The following is a 13,923-nucleotide window of genomic DNA, read 5'->3' on the forward strand; positions in this document are numbered from 1 at the left end:
ATTTCTTTGCTATCCTCCAGGCACATGTGAACAGTATATAATATAGTTTGTGACCAGACTGTCAGTTCCCAAGACCAGTCAGTTCCCAAGACCAGTCTGAGATTGGCTGAGCTGGGCGAAGGGGGCTCCAAGTGAGGCTGGAGGAAAAGCTGACAGGTTTCCCCTCCCATTCCCATGACCAGGTGAGTCACTGTAATATCTTACGTATCAGCTATGTCAAGATTACTTATTTTAAAAATTATATCAGTACGTGTACCTCCATTAGTGTTCCTTCATTGTTAAGCTGACTGCATACAAATAGAAACCTAGATAAAATATGAATAGAACAGACATTTATACAACTTGAAATTTGGAATATTTTCTGTAATGTTTTCTTTCTTCATTAAGGAGAGTTTGCTTTAACTCATACACTTTCTAAAGAACTTCCGGTTTTCTTATGTACAACAATACAGTATCATGAAACAGGCCCACATTTACTAATCTCAGATTTGGGGAGGACTCCAGAGTCTTCTAGCTCCCGAGCATGTGAACTATTAGAGACTGACCATTATTATTTTCTCTCTGACTTGGTCATTTCCTTTTTGCTGATCACTCTTAGAATCCTTAAGTGCTGTCCTCTCCACTTACTTGGAGATTGTGCGTTGGTCCTGGGGCACTCTGCTTTGACTCTGATTTTTCTTCTTCAAGTGCCTTCTTTTCTTCTTTAGGTGGACTACTAACAGTAGAATTCATCTGGGGACGACCTAGTAAATGAAAATCTGACTGATCTATACCAGCCATTGTGGCCAGCTGCCCAAGCCTGGACCAGAGGAGGAAAGGAGAAAAGATAAAGGTTATTATAATCACAGAAGAGCAGTTTAGATTTCCCCAGACCTACAATCATGAAATACTTCTAAAATCTTAAAAGCCAACATCCTACTCCATACTACAAGCCTCTCTCTCCCCCAAATTCTCAGCCCTTTCCAGATTCATCCTCTAGGAGACATCCCACTGTCTCACTAGCAGCTTCAACATGTACCATGCACCCCGTCCACTGCCAGTCACACCTCCATTCCCACACTTCTTTACCACCTTTCCTCCAGTTTCCAAGAATGTGTTTGTTCCTTCCTTCCCAACACCAACTCATTCACTGACAAAACACCACTCCATCAACTATCAATCTCCACTTCCCTCTTTCAGCAAAATTGCTCACGGTTGAGAACCACTGACCTATATCTTCCCTGCAGATTAATAATAATTTTTATGTCTAAGACAAAAATAACTTTAATTCAAACTTATCAAACAAGCAAAGTAAATGAAAGATAGGAAAATTCTTATCCATTCCCGAATATTTTCAATGAAAACTGCTTTCAATTTAGTCTTTACAAAAAACTGTACCTACTAATTACTCTGTCTACAGGTTACTCTTTTATAATGGGCTCCCCACTCTACCAAAGCAGGCTCCCCTATTTGCATTTCTTAAAAAATTTAATTCCTCCTTTTAAAACGTCAACTATATTACCTATAATTACACTAAATTTGGCTAAATATGGCCACGTAAGTGATGAAAATTGCTCCAGTTCCTCAGCAAACTACCATTACAGTCGCAAAGAGAAGAATGCCATGAAGAGAAATGAACTAACCCAGCATCTTTAAGGAGATCCAAGAAAGCATGGAACTTCTGAAAAGAATTCTCAATGCTGCCCAAAACACCTTCATCATCCAGGATCATGCTTGTGGACATGAAGGGCTTCAGACAAAGAGAAAGTTACATTTCTTAACTGGGCATTTTCATGTTCTAACTACAAAAGAAGACGGAAAATGTCTGACATGATTTTTTTCTCATTGTCATCAAAAGTAGTCTTGCCTGGTTTCAAGGAACAAAACTAAAACACTCAAAATGTAATTAATCTGTAATTAACCTAACTCTCCACCAGTAAAGACAGAGACCATTATCACATAATAACCAAAACCCCCAGGCACCCAACAAAGTTTCCTATATAACGCTTAGGTGGTATATAAGTAAACCAAAGTTATCGTTTTATTAATGATCTTTCACGAAAGATCACATTTCTAACTGGTTCAATTCATAATGGAGCCTCATTCCACATCAGAAAATTACCTGCTTTAAGTTTCCCTTAAATTAGAAAGTGAATTATATAATCTGATCTGAACAAAACATATTACAACTCTGCTGAATGTTAAGAATTAACTTTAGTGAACAAAATATCTAATGCTTAACGTTTAAAAGTCCTAAATCATACCCAACCCAATTTATTAAAGGTACGATCACCAATGTTTTCTTTGGCTCCTTCAAAATATTCACTCCCGTGCACTCTTCCCCGTCCGCTCATCACCTATGCACTTAAAACCCCCTATAAGCTCAACTCCAGTATTTCTCAGAAAGGCTGTTATGTTCATGATGCCCCTTTTGCCTTATATAAGCAGGTGCTCACCACTTATTGAATGAGTGTCCGCCAATCCAGTGGATATGCACTTTGAAAAATTCCTCCCTACGCTCAACCTCTGATAAAGTATATTTAGAACTTTTTAGATTATGCCCTGCTTTCATGCACATTACCTAATGTAATTCTTACAGTATATATTTTTATCTTTCATTGCATTCTTAGAAGTTTTCCAATACCTTAAATTTATTTAAATGATTCACTTTCCTAATTCATTGCCAGGAGAGTCTCATCATGTCTTTTATGCTACTGTATATATAGTATATGCACAAAAAGTGCTTTCTTGAATCAAAGAATCATGAACAGATCATAAGCTAATGTCATAAAGCGCGTGTGCGCGCGCACACATACACACACACACAACGAGATTTTCATATTTTTAAAAACATGCTTTCTGGAATATAGATCATATGATCACTAAATACCAGTAAATGCAAAAGTCCATATGATACAACCAATTTGCAACATATTACAGTTTTAAAGTTTACAAACTATGTGTATATGGATTAAAATCAAATCGAAATAAAACCAAAACACTCCCAAAAGTATAAGAAATTGTTTACTTCATTGACTCATTTATCAGCCTTAAGTCTTATTACTCTTTCCTCCTTTAACTGCTTTAGGCACTCCTCCAGTTTTTCCTAAACAGAATAAATGTTATAACTAATTCGTAGTATAATATCCAAAAGCCTTTCCAGCTATAGGACTCATCAGGATTTAGGGGCAGAGCCAGAAGTGAACTCAGCTTTTAGTCTGCTACTGGTAATATCATACCATGCTAGTGAAATGAATTATCAAAATCTATCAAATTAGCATAGTAAAGATTTATTTAAATTCCACTTTTTCCAACATAAATTTGTGGCAGCCCACCATAAAAGGCATATGCGTATAACATAGCAAGTCAGAAATAAATAGTTAAGAACAAGAAAGAAAAGTTCTATTTTTATTTGTGGGTCTCTTTATAGTAGGAACTCCTATTAATGAACATGCTTAACACACCTGAATTGCATAATTGCAGATTCAAAAGCATTTTTTTTAAAGTAATCACTTTATTTTATTTTTTTTATTGCGGTACACGGGCCTCTCACTGTTGTGGCCTCTCCCGTTGCGGAGCACAGGCTCCGGACGCGCAGGCTCAGCGGCCATGGCTCACGGGCCCAGCCACTCCGCGGCAAGTGGGATCTTCCCCGGATCGGGCATGAACCCGTGTACCCTGCATCGGCAGGCAGGTGGACTCTCAACCACTGCACCACCAGGGAAGCTCCAAAAGTGATCACTTTTAAAGCAATTTACAGTCAAGCACTGTTCCTGGAGTTCCCTGGGCATTAAATCTAATCATCAAAACCCTAAGAGGGGGCTTCCCTGATGGCGCAGTGGTTAAGAATCTGCCTGCCAGTGCAGGGGACACGGGTTCGAGCCCTGGTCCGGAGAGATCCCACGTGCCTCGGAACAACTAAGCCCGTGCGCCACGACTACTGAACCTACGCTCTAGAGCCCCCGAGTAAAAACTACTGAGCCTGCGTGCCACAACTACTGAAGCCTGCGCGCCTAGAGCCCGTGCTCCGCAACAAGAGAAACCACCGCAATGAGAAGCCCGCACACCACTACGAAGAGTAGCCCCCGCTCGACGCAAGTAGAGAAAGTCCGAGAGCAGTATCAAACACGCAGCGCAGCCAAAAACAGATAAATAAAATAAATTTATTTAAAAAACAAACCGTACGAGGAAAGAACAATCACTAACTCCATGTTATTTTACAGATGAGGGAAACAGAGGCAGAGAAGTAGAGTAAGTAGAGCAGCACAGCCAAGGTCACACCACTAAGTAGCAGAGCCACACTGTGGACTCAGGAAGCTGGGTGCCATTCCTGCTCACGGAGGTGGTAGTCTTCCCATTCACCAAGGTCACTGAAATAAAATGAACACTGATAAACTCCCTTAGGAGTTTCAGGAAATAAGACACTTCGGTCCGTGAAGTGGGGACACTGCTTGCAATAGGCAGAATTCTAACAGAGCCCCTAAGACTCCTACTTACTGAAGTACACAAACCTTCCACTCATCCAATCAAACTCTAAATCTAGGTGCTGCAGTGAAGGGATTTTGCAGACGGAATTAACGTTCAAAATCAGTTGTTTTTTTTAAGATGGGGAGATTATTCTAGGTGGATGTGACCTACTCAGGCACCCCATGAAAAGGACCTGAACTCTTCCTGAATTGAAGTACAAAAGGGACAAGAGGGAGACTCTCCATTGCTGGCTCTGAAGAAGTCCAATGGTGTGGCAGGGAAGGCAAGTGAGAGGCCTCTAGGAGCTGAGACTGTCCCCCGAATGACAGCCAGCAAGGAAATGGGGACCTCTGTCCTGCAACTGCAGAATCTGAATTATGCCAACAAGCCGAAGAATCTTGGAGCCATTCTTTCCCAGAGCCTCTGGATGCTAACACAGCCAGACTGACATCTTGATTTCAGCTCTGTGACCCACACAAACTATGGTGAACATCCAACGTTTGGGGCTCAATGTCTTACACTTAAATTTCACGTGCTTTAACACTCTCAGGAGGGAACTCACATGTTCCCGTGTGTACCTGAGCAGGAAACCCAGTCATGCTGTGCCCGGACTTCTGACCTGCAGAGCTGTGAGCTAGTCAAATAGGTATTGTTTTCAGTCAGTAAGAGTGTAGTAAAAGAATCAATATCCTACTCAACCTCCAGGTTCGTGAACAAAATAAATGACTGTCATTGTTTTAGGCCACTGTTTCGGGGTGGTTTCTTATGCAGCGATAAACAATCAGAATTCCTATACTTATGAAAACAGTACGGTATATTTATACCTTTTAACTGCTTTGAACAATCACTTAAAGAATGAGGAACTCTATTATATGCCATCATTGGGAGAGGAACTGGTATCACTTTCTGAAGAGTAACTCTTGGTACCTAACAATAATCCTACATCAGGGGTTTACCCTAAGGAAATCAAAGATGTGGGCAAAGATTTATCTACCAGCATGATGTCATAAGATTGTTTATAACCAAACCCTAGAAGAAAGCTAAGAGCCTCCAAATTGGGACTGGTTTAAAGAAAAACAGCTCACCGTCTGAAGGAATGCGCTATGAAGCCACTAAGAAAAGAATGACACGAGGTCTCGACCAGAGTTAATGAATGGGCTTCAGGAGTTCTACATTCACAATATATCTGTGCGTTTTTCCTGGGAGATGATGCAAAAGCTTAATCAAATTCTCTGACGTAGAAGAGTATTTAGTGACATGGCAAAATATTTTTGATACTTTTTTAAGACAAAAGAGCAGATTAGGTGTGTGTACATGCAGAGGTGGCTTCTATTTCCTTCAAGAAGCTGTTCATTGTTTACAAACATTTGCTCAATGAACATATATTTTTATATTCAGAACATGTTTTAAAAATTGAGAGTCTAAGAACTTCAAACTCTTTAATGTTCCATTACTAAAGCCAGTCAAGTTTTCAATGGGGAAAAAGGAAAAAAAAATGCAAAATTCCTCTACTTTTAATACGATGGTTTAATCAATCTTCTAATTGTGTTAGAAGTGTTAAATTTTTGTGAAAAAGTGTATCCTCCTCCTACAAAGTATTCATAATTCATGTCCCTTACACGGAAATATGGAACCAAAAAAGTTAGAAAGTAAAATTGCTTGATATTCTATTACTTAAGTAAGACTGATGATAAGGCTTTGGAATAATTTTCCTTCCTGTCATCTGCTCTCCTTCCTCCCTTCTGTACACTGGCTAGGGTGATTTTTCTGGGACAAAGCTTCCATCATATTGGATATCAAATTTTATGTTCAACTTTTCTCCATTTAACATTGAAATCAATCATTTCTCATATAATCAGGGGATTCATAACCGTGATTTTTTTTTGTGGGCTACAAAATATTCCACTGAGTGGGTTTACTGGTTAACCATTTTACACATTTAAATTCTTTCCAACTTTTCAATATTATCAGACAATAACCGTTTTTATGCATGAAAGCTTTTTTCCATATTGAGAATAACGTTCTTACAATAAATCCATAAAAATGAGTTTGAGATCAAAGCAAATGAACATTTTTAAGGCTCTGAGGTACCTGTCTCCAAACTTCTTTCCAAAAGATTTCTGAGATTTTACACTGCCATCAGCGATGTATCACTTGGTATATAACCTCTACTATAACTGTTGGCTTACTTCCTCACTTAGAGTGCAAGTTATTTGAAGATAGGGGTGTATTTTATTAAGTGTTTACCCCCAGCACCTGTGCCTAGCACAGCGTAGACGGTCAATAAATAATTGCTTAATAAGGAAAATCCCTGCCAATACAAGATGTATGTGTGTGAAAGACAGACTGTGTGTTTTTCTCTAACTGGATAGATGAAAACGTGTCATCTTCTTTAATGTGCAAATTTTTTGCTTATAATTAGTAATTAAATTTCTCTTTTAGATTATATTGTAAAAATTCAGATTCTCTGAGGCAAATGGGCCTGGCACTACCCATTAGCTATATAACCTTGGACAAGTTCTATAACTCTAGGCCTCAACTTCCTCATCTATAAAATGGAGATAAGCTCCCATATCACAGAGCTCTTGTGAGGATTACATGAGTTAAAACACATATAAAATTAGAAGAGTGCTTGGTACATAGAATATGTTCAATTAATGCTGAATGAATGAACATGTGAATGCAAACAGTAGTGAAGGGCTTAAAATGAAATGGTCTCATCCCACTCCCACATCCAGCACTCAAGAAGCGACCGATTCTTTACGCAGGTTTTTAATTGTAAAATACGATATGTGTACTGAGAAGTGCACAGAAAAAAACTGTCAATGTGACAAATAAAAAGAGAATACTCACATAAACACTACTCGAATCTGAAAGTATTGATACTTGTCAGCATCTCAAACCGCCCCCTCCATATCCTTTTCTCATCACAAGCTCCTTCCCTCTTCCAGGTTAAACACCATCCTCACTTCTTGACAATCCTTTCCTTTAACCTGCATGCATCCCTAACAAAAGAGTTTAGTTTTGTCAACATCTAACTTTATGTAGAGGATCATAGTATATGAAGTCTTTTCTATCTTATTTCTTTCTCTCAACGTTGGTTTAAAAAATTCATCCACATTGCTGCCTGTAGCTCTAGTTCATTCAATTTTATTGCTGGATAGTTTTCCCACTGTACGAATACACAAAATTTATTTAATTCTTGACTCTTAATGGACATTTGGTTTGTTTTCAGTTTGTGCTAATGCAAATCATGGACAGGAATCCTGCTGTACCGGTTATTCTGGTGCATTTACACAGGGCGGGGGTGAGGGCTGCTGGCTCACAGGCTATTTATGTACCTTCAGTTGATGGAGAGTGCTAAATGCTTTCCAAAGTAGTTGTGTCGATTTATACTCCAGTATAAACAGGGTAGAGGATTCCCATAGTACTCCAGGTCTACAATACCTGAAACTACCAGACTTTCTTTATGTATTTGTCAATCTGATTGGCATGTAGTTTCCTTGGTTTTGACTCACTTTTCTCTTATTACTTAATGAAGTCATACACTTTTCTGTGTTTACTGGCTGTTTGGATTTCCTTTTTCATGAGGTTTACATCAATATTGTTATTTTTTATTTATTTTTTTATTACTATTTATTTATTTTTGGCTGTGTTGGGTCTTCGTTGCTGCGTGCAGTCTTTCTCTAGTTGCGGCGAGTGGGGGCTACTCTTCATTGCGGTGGCTTCTCTTGTCATGGAGCACAGGATCTAGGCACGCGGGCTTCAGCAGTTGTGACACGTGGGCTCAGTAGTTGTGGTTCACAGGCTCTAGAGCGTAGGCTCCGTAGTTGTGGCGCACGGGCTTCGCTGCTCCGCAGCATGTGGGATCTTCCCAGACCAGGGCTCGAACCCGTGTCCCCTGCCTTGGCAGGCAGATTCTTAACCACTGCGCCACCAGGGAGGTCCAACTATTGTTATTTGAATTCTTCTCCATTTCCAAGTAATACTCTTACATGACTATTTTCTCACTAATTTGGAGGCATTATCTGTTCACTTTCTAACTTACTAATAAGTAAGGGTTTAGTTCCTTTACACTCTTTCCTATGTCCACACTGCTCTGTAATGTCATCATGAGTTATTCCACTGCTCATGATCTCTTTGACTTGTAGTGATATACTTAAAAACCTACATTGTTGATCAACTATAAACACTCTCAACGTCACGCTTTGTAAAATGAGGACATTCATACCATCTTCCCTTTTTTCTACCTCCTGTCTACCTTCCAAACCTAGCTTTTACGTTGTCAAAGTTGAAATTTATATTCTGTTCTATGTGCAGTTAAGTCTTCTGTTATTCGAGAGTCAGTAAGGAGTAAGGTTTAAGAGAACAGGCAGAGAGCCTCAACTCAAAGCCTCAATCCAACCTTAAAATAGGTACAGCCTGGGCAAGTTCCTTCCCTGTCTTAGTTACCTGTTCTCAAAAGTGGGAATGGGGCATCCCTGGTGGCACAGTGGTTCGGAGTCCGCCTGCCGATGCAGGGGACACGGGTTCGTGCCCCGGTCTGGGAGGATCCCACATGCCGCGGAGCAGCTGAGCCCGTGAGCCATGGCCGCTGGGCCTGCGCATCCAGAGCCTGTGCTCCGCAACGGGAGAAGACATAACAGTGAGAGGCCCGTGTACCGCCAAAAAAAAAAAAAAAAGTGGGAATGATATTAGCACCAACCTCATAAGGCTATTCAGAGGATTAAATGAGTTAATATATGCAAAAACACTTAGAGCCTAATATATAATAAGTACATACTAGTACACAATACATTTCAGTACATACCAACTTAATACTAATACATACTAAGTATAGTTTACTTTAGTTATTAGTGATTACATGCAAGTTGACGATAAAAGCTGCAAACCAAGACAGTATTGCCATTATTACAATTAAATTAATATTGCCCACTGCAGATGTACTGTGTCTCTGTGTACAGACTACACCTTGTTCCATACTGTGCCAGTGTCACTGCCCTTGTGCAGGGTGACCACATACCCCAAGCCGCCTTGGGCTGTTCCAGTTTATACCTGTTGTCCTGATGTTACAGCATTAGAGCGCCTCCTTACACTATTGAAGTGTAAGGAGTTTGGACAAGTTCTGGTTTGGACAACAAATTAGACAGGTGGTCATTACCCCTGTGTGTCACTGAAAAGGGGGACATCTATAGTGTCAAGTTTAAGTGGATTCTTCTCTTCCTCACCAATAGTACGTTAAAAATCAATGATAGTTTAGTTTGCTTCATGTTTATGTCCATATAGCCTTTCGTCCTCTGGAGTTCAAGTTCCCTCTCCTCTTCCTCTCCCTCCTCCCTTCCAACAGTGCCTAATAGCTAGTAAGTACAACATGCCTCAAGGTGTTTCTCAGCTCTCAATCACACAGTCAATAGAAGCCTCTCCACCCTAGACTGGCTGCAATCTGCACCGAATCCCCTATTACCTTCCTTCTTGGTTTACTGCCTCATTTTGCTGGATTATTTCTATAAATAGCTTAAGGTGTAGCACAGGAGGTCAAATTTTCAAATTTCTTTGTGTACAAAATATCTTCTTCAGCCTCCACTTATGACTGATAGTTTGGCTGGATACAAACCCCTAGGGTGAAAATTATGTGCCTGAAAAACTTTGGAGGTATCTTTCTAATGCCTTCCAGGATCCATGGCGCTGATGACAAGTATGATAAGGTCAGATTTTAACTCTTTTTTTTAGGTGGCCAGTATTTTTCTCTCTGGAATGGATGTATCCTCTCAGTATTTTATTCTATTTTAATTTATTTTTTCAGTATTTTAAAGTTTCACAATGAAGGGTGCCTAGGTATGAGTCTATTCTTGCTCATCTTGCGTAACTGTTTTCAATCTGAGGCCTGATGTCTACTTTCAGCTGTGGGGAATTTTGTTGCCCTTTGACAGCTTCCTTCCATTTTTGTTCTGGGTCTGGAGTTTCTAATAGTAACATGTTGGATCTCCCAGATGCAGCCTCTCTAACATATTTCTATCACTTTTTCCATTGTGTCTTTCTTTTTTATATACTGAGAAATTTTTTAAATTCCTACTGAATTTATTTCAGCAACCATATTTTCATTTCCAAGAGACCTCTCTTGCTTTCTGACCATTCTCTTTTTAATTAACACCCTAATCTTATTTTATAGCTTTTTTACAGCTCTTTTTAAACCTCTCTCAGGATACTAATTAGGGTTTTTTCTTAAATTATTTTGTTCCCTAAATTGTCCCTCGTCCTACTAGGATACATTTTCACTCTTTTTCCCCCTCTCACGTTGGAAGCTTTACTCAACTATCACGCAAATGACAGTTATTTTCTATTTAAGAATGAGTGCAGAAAGCTCCCTGAAGTCAACGATTGATTGGTTTCTTATGCAGGAAAAAGCGGGGAGTAACTGTAATAGGATCTCCCCCAAACACAATTTTCTAGGGTGTAAAAACTCACACTAGCTGCCCTAGTTCTTGCCAGTTTCACTGGTTTCAAAATGAAATCATCTCATTTCAGGAGTGTGAGGGCGGGGCTGGGAGTCCACTCCTCCAAACACAACCCTTCAATGAGCTCCCCTATTTCAGTCACATTTTTAACTAACTCCACCCTCTCTCCTACATGCGCATCTGAGCATGGGCCTACTTCTGCAGGTGGGGTCAGAATCCTCCTCAGTTGCAGGTGGTCGCTGTGCATATTCTAGGTGATGCTTTTCCTCTGTCCTACTGCTTCAGTTTCACACTCTTCCACTTGTCTTCGGTCTTTCAAAACTATGTTGAAATCTCTTGATTCTTGTGGGCTTATATACTTGAACACTTTGATACCATCATTGTAGTGTCTTGTGAAAACGGAGAAGAGCTAAAAGGGTTCTCAGTACCTTCTGAATCTGCTATTCTGTGGTCCAGTGTTTAAACTTCTTGGTCTTCCCCAGTGTCTATCATTGCTTTTAGAAATACAATCTCCTGGTCTATTCGTGAAGGAAATGAATACATCACATCTAAAATGACAAGGAAGGCGGGTTAGATGCTCTAGGGTCTTGTCGTACTCTGCCATTTACTAATAAACCACTACGTGCTACAAATTGTAGGTGCTCATTTATAAAACGAAAGGGGGTAACCCTACACGAACTATAGATTTCTCCTACTCTAACATTTCATAATTTTCTAAGTTCTTTTCTTAAAATTTCTCTATATTATCATTAATTTTAATTAAAAAAATAAAAATCTAACTTCCTCTTTTGAAAATCAAAGAGTAATTCCCATAGTCCTACAATAATGGGATAATTAGTTCTGAAACCTGTCAAGTTTCATGTTTCATATGAAAAGAAAATCACATTAAATAATTTAAAAAAATTAAACATGAACTCTGTAGCACAAAGACAAGGTCCCCCCAAATGGTGTTCCTTTATTTACTAGAAATGTTCAGCTCTGCATTAAAGCTGAAAAAAAAAGAAATATATTATTTTTGAGGTACAAAAATTTCTTATGAAAATCAATTTTTCTTTTCTGTCCATACAAACAAAAGTATGGAATGACATTAGAGGTCAGGTTTAGTTGGTAATAGAATGTAGCTTCTTGATATTTTTTATTTTAGGAAAGGAGAATATCAACATCAAAACTTTTTTTTTACTTTTATTTAAAATGAGGCCATATTTTCCTCTTATAAAAACAGAGTTCAGCTAGAACTGTCAATTTCCTCATCTGTAAAACAAGAACACTGAATCAGCTGACTATATTCATTCAGAACTCAATTTCTTTATCGTATGATCACTAAGGTTCTCCCTAAATCTAATATACTAAGGTTCTAAGGAAAGGAAAATATATTACTAACGACATGTTTTGATTTTTATTTCTTAGAGTTCAAATGTCCACCATTCACCTTGGTCTAAGCTTAAGGAACCATTCAAGGGGATACAATGCAGGGGAAAACAGAACCCTCACACAAGCTGTGGCGTGTTGCAATCAGGCTTCCATTTGAAAAAGAATCTTCTCTATAGCTTTAAAGTGATAACTTTGTACCTGCAGTGCTTCTTGTTTCAAACGGATTTTCTCTGGCTCTTCCTGAACACTTTCTGAGGAATCATCGACCTCTTCGATTTCTGAGGAGGAAGGACTCTCTACTGTCACAGTCACAGGAAATTCTGATGGACCTGAGTGTCTGAAGAAGAAGATAGGAAATCACAGAGTTGTTACACTAAAGTGCAAAGAAAGAAGACAAGATTGTAAAAAAAGATAACACAAGCCAGATCCAAATATCCAAATATTAGAGGACATTTAACAAAAGTGATCTGAGGTATCATTATTTATAAATGTCTCTCACTGCTCCTTAGTCTAAAACAGGCAATGACTAAGTAAAATTACAGGAACTTATTTTTGCTATGTTACTGTACAGACCTCTGTTGTACATGGTTAGGATTAGTAATGGGAATTGCCCATATTATTTTATTAAGTTTCTTTCACAGAAGCCAAGTGAAGAGCCAAGGTAAACATTTTTTCTCAGATCAACTTTATACTGCAAATGAAAAATTTACTCTTCACCATCAGACACAAACAGTCTGGAAGAAAATGTAGTTTTTCAGAGGAAAATACATCAGTAAAGGGACTGATGAATAATCAGAAAGTCAACATATCTAAGCTGGGAATAACAGACATTAGAATTTTAAAAAAGAAATCACATACACATACACAACTAAAACTAACCCATCAAAAATTTCATCTTCTCACCACACTTAAGCCAAAACTAGGGTAACAGTAATACAATTCTCCCATCAAGATTCACGGCCACTGCAATGTTGTTCAATAGGACAGTTCCAAACATTTAAAACCTGACCTGGCCACAACCCCATAAAAGTCTACAGATCATAAAGAAGCGTGCTGGGATTATATAACCACGCAGAAGACAAGTCACTAGGACATCATTTTGACAACAAGCAGCAAACCCTGCAGCACAGGAAAACCGTAACAGGAGAACGAGGTGCACACCTCTCTCTCTGGGCATGCAAGGGCAGGACTGACACCCAAGGTGCTCTTCTCTCAACCTCAGCAGTGGTGCCTTTCACAGAGCAACTATGCAGTCTCCCCGAACCACTGGGAAGGAGAATCTGATACTGACAGTATTAGCTTGCCATGAGGCCATAAGCGAGGGAATGTGTGTGGCCTTGGTGAGAGAGCAGAGGTTTGGGAGATGTTGCTTTATATTGGCTTTCAGATCAGGAATTTGTACATATAGCCCGCAAACAACGTTTCTTGAAAACATGTGAACATTCTTCAGTATGAGAGCTCCATGTGAGGGGGTCAGAAATGGCACTCAAGTTCGTTTCACTGGGTAACAGCTGATTTGCGGACTGGAAAACAGGCTTCCTTGTTTACAGGCATAACCACAAGGCTGCCAGTTGTGTGCCAAATCCACACAACTACACAGTTGCATTGGGAGAGCGACCAAACATGTTTTACATGGATTTATTTCAGAGAG

The 13,923-nt window shown here is 39.3% G+C and overlaps 1 long non-coding RNA gene across 1 annotated transcript; it reads right to left on the bottom strand.

Annotated features, from left to right (window-relative positions):
• Positions 1–633: 633 nt before the first annotated feature.
• On the bottom strand, positions 634–12,982 carry LOC125960622 (uncharacterized). Its single transcript, XR_007470476.1, has 3 exons — positions 12,471–12,982; positions 1,623–1,729; positions 634–799 (listed from the first exon to the last, which is right to left on the bottom strand). It is a non-coding gene; the product is annotated as an uncharacterized LOC125960622 (long non-coding RNA).
• Between the last annotated feature and the right edge of the window lie 941 nt (positions 12,983–13,923).

Source organism: Orcinus orca, chromosome 12 (genome assembly GCF_937001465.1).
Source record: "Orcinus orca chromosome 12, mOrcOrc1.1, whole genome shotgun sequence".
In the NCBI taxonomy this organism is placed as follows: domain Eukaryota; kingdom Metazoa; phylum Chordata; class Mammalia; order Artiodactyla; family Delphinidae; genus Orcinus; species Orcinus orca.